At 40.1% G+C, this 17,035-nt stretch overlaps 1 protein-coding gene across 1 annotated transcript in view; it reads right to left on the minus strand.

The window, feature by feature from the left end:
- The window catches only part of CFAP47 (cilia and flagella associated protein 47), a 7,413,452-nt gene that overhangs the window by 6,549,343 nt on the left and 847,074 nt on the right, over positions 1-17,035 (minus strand). The gene's annotated exons all lie outside the window — the stretch shown is intronic.

A 17,035-nucleotide genomic window follows, 5' to 3' on the forward strand; every position in this document is an offset into this window, starting at 1 on the left:
GTTGGCAGCACTGTTCATCACCAGACATGGATGGTCAACCCTACATACTTCCTCATTGAAAAGGACTATATGATCTCATGCATACACTTCTGCAGGACCTTCCCATGCAGCCAGTCTTCTGAAATTTGTTCAAGACAGGTAACATGTCCGCTGGGTTCTACTATGGTGGAATTTCTGAATCTAGCCATGCATAACCAGCTATCCTCAGGTGCTACTGGTACCAAACATGAGCACTATATACTTGATTATTTAAGTACACCATCAACAAGTGCTAGAGACTCAAAGTATCCATTCACTACCAGCAACAATGGCAGTGACACAGCACCTGTATTACAGTTTCAACACCCCCTGCCACATTCAGAGGCACAGAGCTGAATGCCATTCTGCATGGAGTATCCCTGTAAGACTTTGTACAGCCAGTTTGTGCAGTGAAAGCAATATCTCCAGAAAATAAAGAAATACATTTTTTTTCAAAGTGTTTTTCACATCTGAGTTGTATGAGATCATCACTCAGGAAACAAGCTGATACAGTGACTAGCTACAAGCAAGCTAAAATGCTAACCCCTACGGGACTCCATTGACAGCAGATGATATCCAAGCATAAATGGGAATGTATGACACTATGTCAAGTGTACACAGGACTGAGTTGTGGTTGTACTAGAATACTAATATATATTTCACTCATGAATTATCAAGCGTAATGGCATGCAACACTTGCACTGACATAACAGCTTTAGAAATGCACTCACATGGCAAATTGGACATGAACAATTGCACCATATTTGTCCAGTTCAGTAAGCAGTGCTAAATGCATACTGCAACTACCACCTACAATGGGGGTGCATTTGAGCATATGCTCAATGAGGAGCTGTTGAACTGGAGCTCTGTGAGAGTCTGCCAAATTTTATTTTGTTACGAAGCATTCCTATTTTTGCCAATATACCATAGAACACAGCATCACCATAACTACTGTTTTAATGTGTCGATATTCCTTTTAAGTGACAGTTTACCTCCTAACTTAAGATTTTGTTGGTTTTAGTCTTCTAAGTTTTGGAGCATCGAGTTTGCTATAGCAACAAGATGGCAGACACTGTGTTAACCTTGCGGGAAGATGCACGAGCTTTCCAACCATCCTTAGATTCTGTGATGCTCCTGCTACAGAAAACAGTGGAGGATTTACAACTAATCAAAACCACCACCACCAGGCACGACCAGCTGTTATATAATATACAGCAGGCATTAACTACCCAAAAGAACAATTTAAAGGAGCAGAAGGGGATACTATCCACCCAAACTAAAAGTATTGCAGACCTGCAATCTCAAGCAGTTCAGTTAGAGGCAAAAGTGGGAGAGATGGAGCATAGAGAGAGAGAGATGCAAAACTCTACATGTCCAAGATCTACCAGAAGGAGTAGAATGGCGGGATACTTTGTTATTCATTAAAAAGAATGGCAATGGAACATCCACTTATCATCGAGAGAGCCCACAGAGTGTAAACCAGGCAAGTGAATCCCATTCACCCAAAGCACTTTATTTTTAAATGTCTTGATTTTAATGATAGGGAAATTATTTTAACTCATTCCCTCCAATGGAGCTTAGGAAGTTTGCACTGTAACTTCCACTGGGTGGAGCCTAAGCCTTTTGACAAAATCAAATTAAATCCTCACATTTCAAAGAGATGTCCATATCTTTGGAACCATAGAAGTTATTAAAGGAGTATAACTGGCAAACTCTTCAGCACACACTATTTTTATAGTAGAATTCTTTAGGTTCTAGGTATTACACTGAAATTTATAAGTCAAAGTAAACACAGTAACTATTACATTTGTAATATTTTGTAAACAACTTACAATATATCAGCAACCACTCAAGTTACACACATACTGTCAGCAGCATTTTATTAATCTAGCTGAGAGCATTCATATGAGGCTAAGGAGTTACGTCTGTATTACTTGGTTGTTGAGATATTAGGAAAAATAAATCTATATAAAATAAAATTATAAAAACAACGGTTAATATCTATCTACCTGCACTACACAGAGGTCAAATATTAATGCAATTGAGTTTGCTATTGTGTAAGCTTTAAGATGAAATCTTTTAAAACCTTGTTAAAGGAATGTTTTTGTAATTATTGATGCAAATATAAACAAGCAATATTTGACACCTAGAGGCGTAAGTAGGAGTTAACTGCAGATGCACCTGGAGGCATCACTCAGATGTACTGAGTTAAGGACAGCAAAGGAGTTAGGATCTAACTTAAAAACCAGTGGTCATTTGGTTAAAATTTTGCCTGATTATAGTGCTATACTTTTGTTAAAGCATAAAGCTTTAGTGCCTTATTTACATTAGGCTACCAAACTGGGTTTTGGTGTCAATCTAAGATAACCTGCAGTTCTACAACTGACTAAAGGCAAACAGACTTTTCAATTTCTGCTCCCTAGTGATGCGCAGGACATTTTGTAATACTGGGAATATATCCACAATAAAAAGTCTTGAGCAGAAGTCCTTAAGCAAACGTAAACGGAGAGAAAGCCCATTAAATGGCACACCTACTAAATCCCCAGTCCATAAGAAGGGAAAACCTACTAAAATTCAGATTTCAAAACCAGTGAATCAAGGGGGGGTGGGGTGAGACAGAAATTGTTCATCTCATTGGATTCATCATCTGGTAATAATAATCAGGTACTCCTCAATATGCAGGACAGTATATCTGCAAGCTTTGGTAGTCTAGACATAGGGTTGCCACCTTTTGTTGTGGCTAAAACTGGACCAAGGCCACACCCTCTCGTATCATTTGTAACCCCGTCCATTCCAGCCCTTCTACTTTCCATGCCTCGCCTATTTTATGACATCTTCATGACATCAGCTGGTAGGGAATGCCCTCTTTTTCTGTTCCTGCTTTCTGCTGATTTACTATGCTTTACTGTAAAAAAGCACAGTAAATCTGCCAATTTAACAAACTCCAATAGTATGTTTCTTTTTTGAAACAGAATACCAGAGTTTCTACAGTGTTTTTTGGACTACCGGATAAGTCCAGATAGTCCGGGAAAAAAAACAGATAGGTGGCAACCCTATCTAGACATTTCTATAGCAAATGTTTGTGGGACATAAGATAATTGGCAGGGTAATTCTCCCTCGTTTACTCAAGAAATGGAGGTGAAAGTATAGTTGTGTAAGTTGAACTTACCATAACATTAGATGTTCAAATGATCACTGCTGCAGTAGCCTTAGCTTTATGTGGTCATATCCTGGGCATAACAGCTGGCCAGCTTCCAAAGATTCAGGGCACCTTCCATCCACCCAAACAGTCAAGCAGCTCATGCTAAGATTACTAAAAGGCAAGTTTTGGTGCAAATCCTTTCAGACCTTTCCTGTCAGCAGAGACAGGGAGGCTTAGCCTTAAAAGGACAATGCTAGGAACAGAAAAAAATACATGTCCACACCCTGGCATAAATAGCACACCACAAAACAAGGGAGGATGGAGGAAGGGAGCAGCAGCTACTGAACCAGTGATCATTTATTTAAGCATCTAATTTTATTCTAAGTTTAGTTATACAACTGTACTATGTCATTTTGATCACTCCTGCAGTAGCCTTAGCAATATGGGTAGATTACCGTAGCTAACCACCTTTGGGAGGTGGAAGGAGAAGAGTTCAGAACCCCCTGGAAAATAGTCCTAGCAAAGCTTAATTTGGACCTATAGACTGAATCAAGCTTATAGTGCTTTGTAAAAGTATGTAGAGAGGACTAAGTGGCAGTATCCATAATATTTGTAGAATCCAAGCCTTTCCAAAAAGCCACAGATGAAGATAATACCCTTGCAGAATGGGCCTTAACCTTGCCTGGAAAATATTTGTTGTGGCAAGTATAACAAAAGGTAATAGGCATAGAAAACCATTTGAAAATAGTCTGTTTTGACACAGGCTGGCCCTTCTTCCTACCTTCACAAGAAATAAACAATTGATTCAAAGATCTAAAAGATTTAGTTCTGGCAAGATAGCACCTGGGTTCCCTGTGGGCATCAAAGATATGGAATATCCTTTTTCCTTCATTTTTAGGGAAAACAGGGAGATGGATAGTTTGGCTTAAAGTAAAGGGAATGCCACTTCAGGCATAAAAGATGGATTGGTTCCCAAAGAAATCCTGTCGCTATTGAAAATGAGATAAGGTTAACTCACCATAACAGCTTGAAACTCAGATACCCTTCATGCAAAGGTCAGAGCAACCAATAAAAATGTCTTCCATGTTAAAAACCTCAAGTCATCTAGATAAGCTGGTTCAAATATAGCATTAGCTTCTCTAACACAAAATTAAGATCGCCCTGCAAATTACAATAATGACAGCACCCCATGAGCTCAAACCCAGTGTTGTGAGATTTTGGAACACAGGTTGATAGCAATCTAAACTTCGATCACCATTTGTCCATAGTGGTAAAGAAAACCTTCTATGCTGCACATCTTATAAGTAAGGACATTGCATCCAAGACTAAGGATGTTAGAACTCCTCTGTGCTCGACCCTCATCAGACCACTAATAGAATACTAAGCTCCCTTTGCATGTACCTCACAGGACACCTGCAGCAGCTGGAGAGACCACAGAGGTTTCTCACCAAGAAAATTCAGGGCCTCCAAAACATGATCTACATGGAAAGACTGAAAGCCCTGCCACTGGACACTGTATCCTACATGCTGCTGAGAGGCAACTTGTGCCTGGCCTACAGAGCAGTCTCTGATCCTGCCACAATGAAAATGCTGCACATCTGCAAATCAAATGGGAAAAGACTGACTTGTTCCAGGGATCTCAACTTAACTTGTGACATTAACAGAACATGCTGGAGAGACACATACATCTCCCATCGATTGATGCTCCTCTGGAATAAACTCCCAATTCACATGAAACAGAGCCCCTCAATAAACCTATTCAAGTTCAACCTAGACAATAAGATGGTAGTCCATAAATTCACTGTGGGGGTGGCACCTATGTCGCTCATGGACAGTGGCAGTCAGTGCTGATCATAGACTCATTCTGTGAGTAATGACATCTAACCAAGGTAATTTAGGGAACATGAGTATAACATGGCTAAGCTTGTAAAGATCCTAGGACCATTAGCCTAGTAACCTCCTATGAACCTATGAACCAGGGACAGGCCACTGATTACTTGGATGCCTGTTATGCAAAACCCCTTTCAAGAACATTTTGGCATGAAACTTTCTGAAAGAGGAGGCTCAGTGGGCAGACATGCTGAAATGGATGTTAAGTGAACCTTGATAGAGGAATAAGGCAGGCCATAGGTTAGTAACTCACACAAATATTGTAAAAGCAAAGAACAACTAGCTCTGAAGGTGTGCTGGTTATGTTGTTGCCACTGGCTACAAAACCTTTTACATTTGCTAATATATGATTTTCTTGCCTTCATTAGTACTTGCGGCATATCCTCAGAAAATAGATGCCTGAAAGGAACTGAGACGCTCTCATCTAGGTAGTATATTGAAGATGATTGATGTCTGAGTGTATCAAACACCTCTGTTCTTACGTGATTATATCCAGTATCTGAGGAAGCTTGTGGTAATTGACCCTGGCCATTTCCAAAAGAAGGGAGAACCACGACTGCTTAGGCCAAAATGGCATCAGCACAATGATCTTGGGGGAGTCCTTCTAAATATTCATGGAAAGGGTGGAAAAGCATACAGGAACATTCCTGTCCAAAGAAAAGAAAAGGATTCTGTCTCCCAGGCCTTTTTGCACAGTGTCTTGGAACAGAATCTTGCCAGCTGATTGTTCAAAGTGGAAGCAAAGAGGTCTGTTTGTGGAACACTGTACAGATGAAGACCCCCTGATGTAGATGATATTCATGATGGTCTGTCCTGGTCCTGCTCAGCTGGTCTGCCAAAAAATTTTGCTCTGACAGAATGTAGGATGTCTGTAGAGTGAGACTGTGCTGTGAAGCTATATCCCACGCTAATATGGCTACTCTGCAAATGGAGTATGACCTAGTACCCTCTTACATGTTGACATACCATATGACTGTGGTATTGTCTGACACCACTTGTAAAGGTCCCAGGAACCAAAGATAGTTCAGAGAGTTGAATATCCTGATCAGGACAAACTTGTATCTGTCTTTGCTGTCCCAAATCCCCTGTACTTTTATCCCTCCTGAAACTGCTCTCCAAGCATAGTCTGAAACATCTGTCATAACTGACTGCTCTGGAGTAAGTAGGTAGAAGGGGAGACCTGGATTCAAGGATATGTGTTGCCGCCACCAAAAGATCTCTTTTCTGACAAACCCCAGCACTGAGATTTGAAAAGAGAAGAGTGTTTATGTTGGGACCATTGAGATTTCATTTCAATTGTGCTCCAACTTATGCGGACATAATATTGTCTATTTGGGAAAACAAATATGTGTTCAATAGCCCTTTCAGTATACACTGGGTTGCGTATTACAGGTTCCTGGATGATATCTGTATTTTTTGGACAGGACCAGACAGTCTTATTACAGATTTTATGGATTATTTGACTAATACTACTAATTTTCTCAAAGGTCACTGTGGACAGGGTGGAATATCTGGATGTATTGCTTAGCATTGACCATGACCACCAGTTCAAATCATCAGTATACAGAAAGCCGACGTTCTCCAACAGTTACATACACTATGGTAGTTCGCATCCCATACATCAAAAGAAGGGGATCGTCAAGGGCCAATTTGTCAGAATCTCCAGAATGACATCTAATGATCAGGAGTTTCTGGATGAGTGTGAGAATTTGAGTATCCTATTTCAGGATAGAGGTTATCCCAGAGACTTTGTATGTAATATTTGTGAACAAGTAAAAAAGGAAAGAGAAGACAGGTTTCGACCTATATTGGGATTAGGGCATGGTGAAAATATTTCTATTCAGCAAGTACCCCATTCAGAATATACCAAGGCATTTATTACACAATATAGTTCTAATTCTGGTAAAATCAGAGATATTATTAGTAGAGAATGGGAAGCCTTTTCTCAGGTTACTGACCTGAGTAGGTTGCATGGTAAGGAAATGAAGTCAGTTTTCCGTAAAGGAAATAGTATCAAATGTCTGTCTGCCTGGGATGACATGCTGGACAAGCCACGCTGCTTCGCAAGGGACAGCTTGCACCTGTCACTCCTGGGATTCCGGATATTGGCAAAGGCTCTTGCCACCCCCATAGTGCCTTTTTTAGGCAAGGCTCAAATTCTAAACCTACCACCCTAGAACACAAAAATGGAAAAAAACTAAGGGTAATGCTGCTCAATGCCAGAAGTCTCAATCTCAAAATGCACACACTCGAGGCCCTTCTCAGTATGGAGAACATCGATGTCTGTGCTGTGACAGAAACCTGGTTCAAGGTTCCTGAGAGCACCCCAGCACTATCAGGTTTTACCTCATATCATGCGTTCCGGCCCCAAAATCCGGACAATACCAAGAAAGGAGGGGGGGTATCCATATTCATCAAGGACACCCACACCTCAAGATTGGTGGCAACGCACGATGCATCGGAGACCATCCAGGTGCAATTAACCATAGGCAAGACTGCTCTGCAAATTGTAGCATGTTACAGGCCACCCTCACAAACTCAGGAACCTCACATGGCTTTCCTGAAAACACTGGAGGGGATAAATGTATCTCCAAACACCATCATACTAGGTGACTTCAATTACCCTAATATAGACTGGGAACACTACTCAAGCCCAAACACCCTAGCCCAAAAGTTCCTGGAATTCATAAACTCAAATGCCATGGAACAACTAGTCACCATCCCCACAAGAGGAGAAAACATACTTGATCTCATCATCACGAACATGGGAGCACAATGTTCAACACCAGAAGTATACCCCTCACTGGTGAGATCAGATCACAAACTAATCTCGCTGGAGGTCCTCATCCCACCCCCACCTGAAATAAAAAAGACCACAGTAAAGAACTTCTCGAAAGCCGACTTCACACTTCTAAAGACTAGTGTGGTCTCCTTTAAGGCCCCCGAGCCGGTGGAAAACAGTACCCAAGCCGCTGAATCACTTACAAATGCCTTCTACCAGCACCTACAGGACTGCATGGATAAGGCAATCCCAAGCAAAACAAAGACTCTTTGTACCAAAGGCAAGCGTCCAGTCTGGTGGACCCCAGCCATAAACAAACTCTACAACAAAAGGAGGAAGCTACTACAAGATAGAGCAAAATCCTTAAAAGGTAAGACACCTTTGATCACTACAAGTTAAAAACTAAGAGCTCTCATAAAATCATCCAAAGCAAACTTTGAGAGAAAAATAGCTAAAGACTCAAAAGAAAATCATAAGGCCTTCTTTAGCTATGTTAGAAACCTGGGAGGAAACTCCCAGATATGCTCAGAACTAGTTCAAAATGATGTGAAGATTACTGATCATACAGACATTGCCAACATACTGGCTGACAGGTTCAGTGCAAACTTCTCCCCAAAAGGAGAGATATCTATACCAAACGATTGCAGCCCCCCAAACATCTCTAACGCCCAAGTGAGAACTGCTCTCTCCAAAGCAAAAAACACAGCATCCATGGGACCTGATGGTGTCCCCGGCTGTGTGCTCCGCGAACTCAACGAGGAATTAAACCCACAGCTAGGACAGCTGTTTAATCATAGTCTCACCTCTGGATACGTACCCAGGGAGTGGCACACTGCGACAGTGGTCCCACTTCATAAAGGCGGTGCCTCCACCGACCCTGGAAATTATCGGCCCATTAGCTTGACAAGCCTTACCTGCAAAGCCATGGAGAGGATCATAATGGATCTCATATATAAAGACAAAGGGAATTTGCATACTTTGGATCCAACCCAGTTTGGCTTTGTCAAAGGCAGATCATGCCTTTTAAACTTGGTTGACTTTTTCGAAACAGTCACCAAAGCCATTGATGAGGGAAAGGCAGTCCATACAGCCTACCTCGATCTGGCGAAAGCCTTCGATACAATACCCCACTCGGGTATCATTGAAAAACTCAACAGCTTAAATGTTAACCCATACATCACAAGATGGGTTGCAAACTGGCTGAGTGACAGAACCCACAGGGTCAGAGTTGCTGGCGCCATGTCAGACTCAAAGCCTGTCACAAGTGGTGTCCCACAGGGCTCAGTCCTGGGCCCACTCTTGTTTGGCATCTACTTTTCCGAAGTACAAGCAAACACAGGAGGTTATGGCTGACAAAGTTTGCAGATGACTGCAAACTGGGCGCCGTAGTCGAAAACACATCTGACACAGATATCCTTCAGAAGGGTCTCACAGAAACGGATAACTGGTGCCAGAGCCATGGCCTAAAGTTAAATGCCAAAAAATGCATAGTCATACCCTTCGGGAAAAACAAGGTTACCCCTAGCTACCATATAGGTGGCAATCCAGTGAGCACAGAAGAAGTTATCAGGGACCTGGGGACCCAGGTTGACAGTAGCCTGTCATTCGACACCCATGTAGCTAAAGTAGTTAGGAAGACCTTCTACATTGCCCACCTTATCATGAAGGGATTCACATCTAGATCAAGGGAGGTCATAGTTTCCCTATACTCATCACTCATCAGACCAATGATTGAGTACAATGCCCCATTCGGAATGTATCTGACCCGACACTTGCAGCAGCTGGAGAGGCCACAAAAGTTCCTCACCAAAACGATAAAGGGTCTCAAAAATCTGTCCTATGCTGCCCGACTGAAAGAACTTCAGCTCTATTCAGTCGCCACCGCTTGCTCAGAGGTGACCTGTGCCTGACATACAAGGCCATGTCAAACCCAGATTTGATGAATATGCTTCACCTCAAAAAATCTAGATCCGTCAGAGCCACAAGGGCGGGAGACTTAAACCTCGACACGGCTATTAATAGGATGTGCTGGAGGGATAGATTCATCACCCAAAGACTCCCTATGCTGTGGAACAAAATCCCGGTATATGTGAGGCAGAGCACCTCGCTGGCCTTGTTCAAGAGAAATCTTGACCAATGGATGGGAGATCGCAGATATACCCCAGGGATTACCTCAGTGTCACTGCTCGACAGAGGCACAGCAAAATAATGGGTATAGTTCCCATACTAAAGGGGTGGCGTAAGCCACAAAACTATGGGCTAGGCTTGTAAATGCCCTCGGGCAGATAGCCTAGTATAAACCTATGAACCTAAATATTTTGGAAAAGGGACCCTTCCGACAATATTCCTTTAGACCACGTAAGGGTACTTTTAAATGTGGGTCTTGTGTACAACGTTCCTACATTGTACATGCTGAAAAAGTTTTTTTAGCAGCTAGAAACAGAACCCTCAAAGCCAAAGCCTATTATAATTGCAACAGCCAAAGAGTGGTGTATTTAGCTATGTGTATTTTATGTCCGGCATACTACGTGGGAAAGACCGAGCGCTCCCTCAAACGTAGAATTTATGAACACACATATGATTTACAAAAAGGAAACACAAATGCTTTGTTTAAACACACGCAGTCATGTCCTAATGCCAAATTTTTATTTTTTGTGTTGGACAGTGTTCAACAGGATTCTAGGGGTGGGCCGTGGCAGACAATACTAGAGCAGAGGGAGACTACCTGGCAAATTATGTTGGAGGCTAATAAGGAACCTGGGCTTAATGATTATATATCCATCAAACCTATATTAAAGCTCAAAGCTATCAATATATAGGCAGTGATGGATTTTTAATATATACAGGTTTTGAAACACATTTTTGAAAATTTTTTGATATGTACAAATATTATAAATATTTTATACGCATTTATATATAGTTTGTGTATTTATCAAATAACATTTCAGTATACACAGTTTTTATGTATATGCATATTTTATTTTAACAAACATGTTCATTCGTCATGTTTCTTTAAGATTTAATTGTTTTAACAAGCACTTTTAATTGACATTAATATTTAAGGAGGTAATTCTACTAGTTATGTTGTTTGATGAAGTTACTTTCTGTAACAAAAACGAGTGTCATTGTGTTCTACTTGCGTTTACTGGATACAATAAACCTGAGTTTTTATTTGCACTTATTTACGTACTTCTTTGGATATCTATTGGCATTTGTCTTTACCCGGTGTTGGTTTGGTTGTTCTAGTATATTGAAGATGATTGATGTCTGAGTGTATCAAACACCTCTGTTCTTACGTGATTATATCCAGTATCTGAGGAAGCTTGTGGTAATTGACCCTGGCCATTTCCAAAAGAAGGGAGAACCACGACTGCTTAGGCCAAAATGGCATCAGCACAATGATCTTGGGGGAGTCCTTCTAAATATTCATGGAAAGGGTGGAAAAGCATACAGGAACATTCCTGTCCAAAGAAAAGAAAAGGATTCTGTCTCCCAGGCCTTTTTGCACAGTGTCTTGGAACAGAATCTTGCCAGCTGATTGTTCAAAGTGGAAGCAAAGAGGTCTGTTTGTGGAACACTGTACAGATGAAGACCCCCTGATGTAGATGATATTCATGATGGTCTGTCCTGGTCCTGCTCAGCTGGTCTGCCAAAAAATTTGCTCTGACAGAATGTAGGATGTCTGTAGAGTGAGACTGTGCTGTGAAGCTATATCCCACGCTAATATGGCTACTCTGCAAATGGAGTATGACCTAGTATCCTCTTACATGTTGACATACCATATGACTGTGGTATTGTCTGACACCACTTGTAAAGGTCCCAGGAACCAAAGATAGTTCAGAGAGTTGAATATCCTGATCAGGACAAACTTGTATCTGTCTTTGCTGTCCCAAATCCCCTGTACTTTTATCCCTCCTGAAACTGCTCTCCAAGCATAGTCTGAAACATCTGTCATAACTGACTGCTCTGGAGTAAGTAGGTAGAAGGGGAGACCTGGATTCAAGGATATGTGTTGCCGCCACCAAAAGATATCTTTTCTGACAAACCCCAGCACTGGGATTTGAAAAGAGAAGAGTGTTTATGTTGGGACCATTGAGATTTCAGATAGCACTGTATCCTTCTCATGTGGAGTCTTGCTAGGGTCATCATGAGAATCATAGATACCAAGAAACCCAAATTCCTGAGTTATTCCCTCACAGTGACAAAAATCTGAGTGGAAAACCTTAGAACAAGATCTAAAGAAAGATCTATTTTTTCCTGTCAAAGAAAAGCTCTTTAAACTAAGATATCTAGCTCACATCCCAGGAACACAATCCTGAGTGAGGGAGTCAAGAAAGACTTTTGAATATTCTCTTGGAATCCCAGCCTATATAAGAAATCTCTCACCCAAGAAAGAGAAATTCCTGACACTTTGAAAAAGACTCTACAAAGATAATCAAGTCATCTAAATATGGAAAAAGTGGATACCCTGTAGCCTGCAGTGAGCTTTAACTAAATCTAGACATTTTGTGAACACTTGCTGCAGCGGATAGTCCAAATGATAAGGCAGAAAACTAATAATGTGATCCAGACACACAAAATCTTAAGAAGTCTGGATGAATACAGATGTGAAGAGGAATAGGTAGAAACAAAAGAGTCTGATCTGGGAAAAGATGGATGACTCCCTGGAAAGGAGAAATTTCCTCCCATTGCCGTCTGTAACCTTAATGAATGTTTCAGATAAATAGGTTCTGAAAATCAATCTGTTGCCAAAGAGAAAAATGGAGATTCAGATTTTCTGGAAAAAAAAAACGGCCAGGGTGATAGGCAGTCACAAGATCTTTTGAATAGTATTACAAACCTGATTTCTTCTTGAATGTCTGTTTACCTGAATTGCTGAGATTGCTTAATCTGTTTTTGACAAAATTGTATGAGGAGATACAGACTCCCTAGGACAATTTAAAAAAGGAGGCTGAAAAATCTTATAGTTTTCCTGGATCAGCTTGCCCTTTTCATCACACTTTTGAGCAGATCTGCAGTAAAGGAGCTAAACACTAAATCTCTACCAAGGACAAATGTAAAATCTCATTTTAACATCATCTGGGAAGTTCTTAGAATGCAGCCATGCGAACCTCCTCAAAACAGTAACAGTGGCCATAGCCCTGGAAGAGGTATCAACAGGGCCACACACATTGAAGACAATTACTGGCCCATGCAGTAGAAGAAACTAAAGTATTTAAAGCGGATTTTCCTCACAAGAAGAAAGTGCAGATAAAACGTTCCTCATATTTTCACAATTTCTCAAAACAAACTCTAACATATGAGCCTGGCAATTCAAAATCTTGAAAATCAAAGTTGCAGAAGAATACACTTTTTTTTCCCTTACCCATCAATAAGTTTCCCATTCTTATGAGAAAGAAGTGCTTAGCAGCAGTGGCATCAAAAAGCTATAGTTGCTGGTTCAGGTTTGGGAATAGTGAACAAAATTTAAAACCCTGAGGAACGTTAGAAATCCTGTCTGCCTTTCTATAGACAGCTGGCCGACTATCAGGAAAACTGCAGGCAGTAACACACACATCTTATAAAGCAGACAGAACAGGAAGAATGGCTGTGGTTCCTGGAAAATCCTTTTCTAAGAGACTGAGAAACCTCAGTGTTCTCCTGCTGAAAACACTGGCACATGCTAGCAGTAGTCTCAGAGAAAGAGAAAGTCCCACTGGGAGAATCAAAAACTGAGCTCTCCTCTGAGTCTGAATCAGAAATCTGAGGGGAAAAATGTATCAATTCCTGCATCCTCCTGTTCAGATTCAGAATCTTGAATCTCTTCAGGGAAAGAGGAATCCCTCTTTCTTTTACCAGAAACTGTTTTACAAGAAGGAACAATAGCCTCAATTAAACCCTTAGCCAGACCCAGTAAACTACTCCTATCCAAAGAAATTTGAGGAGGGGTAGATACATGCTTGGTTTTCTGTTTCTTTTTGAAAGGAAAAATGGGGTCAACTGTGTTGCTAATTGCAACAACTGCTTTCCAGTGTTGGACACAGCATTTTAACACAATAGGGAAACCTCCTCTGTTCCTTCTCCCAGGACCAACAACAGTGGCTCTCCTTGTCAACTCAGGAGACTACAATAGCCACAGAGGATATGGCTAAACTCCAGTCCATAGTGGTTGTAGGTGCTAGACTAGATCTAGTGTAAACTATGAGTGGTGTGAGGTACAACAAATGGCCACAGCAGAGTCAGTCAGCTGCTGCTGAGGCAAATTGCTAGCCTGGAGTGGTGAAAAAGGCTGTTTGCTGAACTTTTTCTTCTTGTGGCTGGTAAAAGGACTGACTATAGATTCAGTAGTCTGTTTCACAGTCAAGCCAAAATAGTAACTCTTTCCCACGGAAGACAAACAGCAATTGCAGGCAAAACTACCAGTCCACGAAGGTTTTTTTTTTTTACAAAAAACAGTAAATAGGACTATACAAGACTAGGTCAGCACCAAAAAGGAAAATTAAACAATTTCTCCAAAGAAAATAAATTTCCAGTTAGCTTACTACTTTTTAACTGACAGAAAAAAATGAGTGCTCCATTTAAAAGTACATTATAGTCTGCAGACAGTCCATTAAGACACAATACTCCCAGCTTTAAAATAACTTTCCTGAAGGGGGAAGTAATAGAACATCAATAAAATTAAGAAACCGGAAGCTTTTTTTCACGAAAAGGAACTTATCTGCCCAGCAAAGGAAAGCACAAGCTGACTGTCGATTCTTAAAAGCCTCAGAGGAGCATGCTATTCAGTAGCAGTAAAGCTGAAGGGCTTTGTACCCAAACCTGTCTTTTAGTCAGCTCAGCTCAAGCTGCTTCATAGTTTGGGTATGTGGAAGGTGCAATGAAGCTTTGGAAGCTGGCTAGCTTGGCAGGATAAATCATATAGCCAGGGCTACTGCAGCAGTGATCAGTTTGATGAACATTACAAATTATTGCACTGAATTCAAAGCAGGGAATCCCATTTTAGACTTGGTTATTTTGTGGTAGAGTCAGAATTTTAAGATCAGCAGCTGCTTTCTTTGCTGGCAAAATACTCTGACATTTTCTTGGAAGTATTTTTCCAATATTGCAAAATCATTTTCATATTGCTGAATACCCATTTAGCAAGTGTTGCACTATAATTATAAATATTAATGATACTGGGTTATTTGGTTTATAATAGGAGTTTTGTTGTCTTTATCATTTTGTTTTATAGACAGAATGCATGCTACTGTAACTCTACCAGCAAATTGTAAAATTACTTTTGTATACAGTTAAACATGTTGCCTTTTTATTCATTAGGAACAATTATGCAGACTCTTCTTACCACAGGTTACCAAAGATCTTTGTTTTCATTTGCTATGTGTCTAATCCTAGCTTGTGCTGCATCTTGTACAGTAGTTTTCTTACACAATTGCAGCTGCTTCTATATATATCAGAGAACACAAGATTCAATTAATATTCAGGCTGTTAAACTTACCTACCTCATTATTTAGAATTTTAACATGATCGAGTCAACTTTAAAAAAACAAAGTAGTTTTTAACTGGATTAATAAACAAAAACCCACACTGTATTTTTACAGGAAATGAAACTTAAAAGGAAGAATTATCCTCACCTTAAAAAGTGCTGACCTGGGCAAATTCTAATAAAGATAAAAGGTGAGGGTAGCAATTTTTATTCATAGATCTATTACAGGACAAAAAATGGTGTATTAGAGACGAAGAAGGTAGATCAATTATATTGAAATAGTGTAACAGTGTTAGTGTATGGTTAGTTAATCTGTATGGTCCCAATGATGATGTAACCCCCTGGAAAGAGTTAATATCTTCTATGAGGAAATACATTTTCTGCACGAACTCCATTATTGGAGGGGATGATTTTAATACAGTGGTAGAGCCATGGATGGACTGTATCCTGCAAGGACAGGACAGAAATTTGAATAATGACATTGTGAAAAAATATTAGTGAATACTGGGGATTAGAGGATTTCTGGAGGTTTCTGCATCATACAGATAAAGATTATACCTATTTTATCGACCGGTTAGGTAATGGTAGTAAAATAGACTCATTCTGGATTTTGTTCTCCCTAATTTCAAAAACTGAACAAATACATATCGCCCAACTGCTTTATCAGACCAAAAGCCAGTTATTATAGGAATGATGCTCAACTGGGTAACTATGTGCAATACTTAATGGAGATTTGATCCTCTGCTTAAAAGGCCAACAAAAAATTGAGATCATCCGTGCATGGATTTGTAATTGCTGAAGTAATCCCCTGATAAAGAGGCTGAATTTATTTAATTGGTGCATGTGTATTATTTAAGTAGAATTTTAAAGTCTGGTGCAGACAGCTAGGAAAACCTACGCCTTAAGTACAAATCTAAAGCCTGAAGAAAAATACTGCAATATTAAATCACTGGAATGAAAGTATTAAAAAAGCAAATACTAAGACAAGGCCCAACTTGAGATTATTAACAATTTAAAGAAACATGGTAAAGTCGTACAATTTAATCAAATTCACAGTAGATGGGAAAGATTTAAGTTATTCTGCAGGGCAAAGGGAATTAATTCACAATGACTATTAGCCAAAAATATCAAGACAGGATGAAAGAGTTGTTCATATCGCAGATCAGAACCAACATGGAACAAATTATAATAAACCCAACAGACATTAAAAAGATTTTCGCTCAAATTATCTTCTCTTGGGTAGAGGATCTCCCTGATATTGACTGGATTAATGTGATACATTTATTAATGAGTGTACTTTGAAAAATGTCTCATTGAGTATTAAACCTAGACTGGCAGTGGCCATAAGTAAGGACGAACTGAGTCAAGCTATTCAACATCTAGTATTGGGTAAAGCCTCAAAAGTGGACAGCCTAATGTCAGATTTTTACAAGGTCTTTGAAGATGTCCTGATTAGGCCACTTCACAATCTGATTTCAGAAGTAGAGATGCAGGGCATGTTTTATGATAATGATTTAAATGCTAGGGTTCTTCCTCTTCCTAAGCAAGGAAAGGACCAAACAAATACATCTAACTATAGGCCTGTATCTCTTCTAAACTAAGGCCAGAGTATAAACGAAGATTTTTAATTAGCAGAATGGAATCTCTTATGATGGATTTTATACCAATGAACTACCAAGGCTTTATCAGGGCTAGAAACAGGGGGTCCAGATCTAATATGACTAAAGATGAATTTTACACC

The sequence above is a fragment of the Protopterus annectens genome, chromosome 5.part0 (assembly GCF_019279795.1).
Source record: "Protopterus annectens isolate FY-2018-M chromosome 5.part0, PAN1.0, whole genome shotgun sequence".
NCBI lineage: Eukaryota > Metazoa > Chordata > Ceratodontiformes > Protopteridae > Protopterus > Protopterus annectens.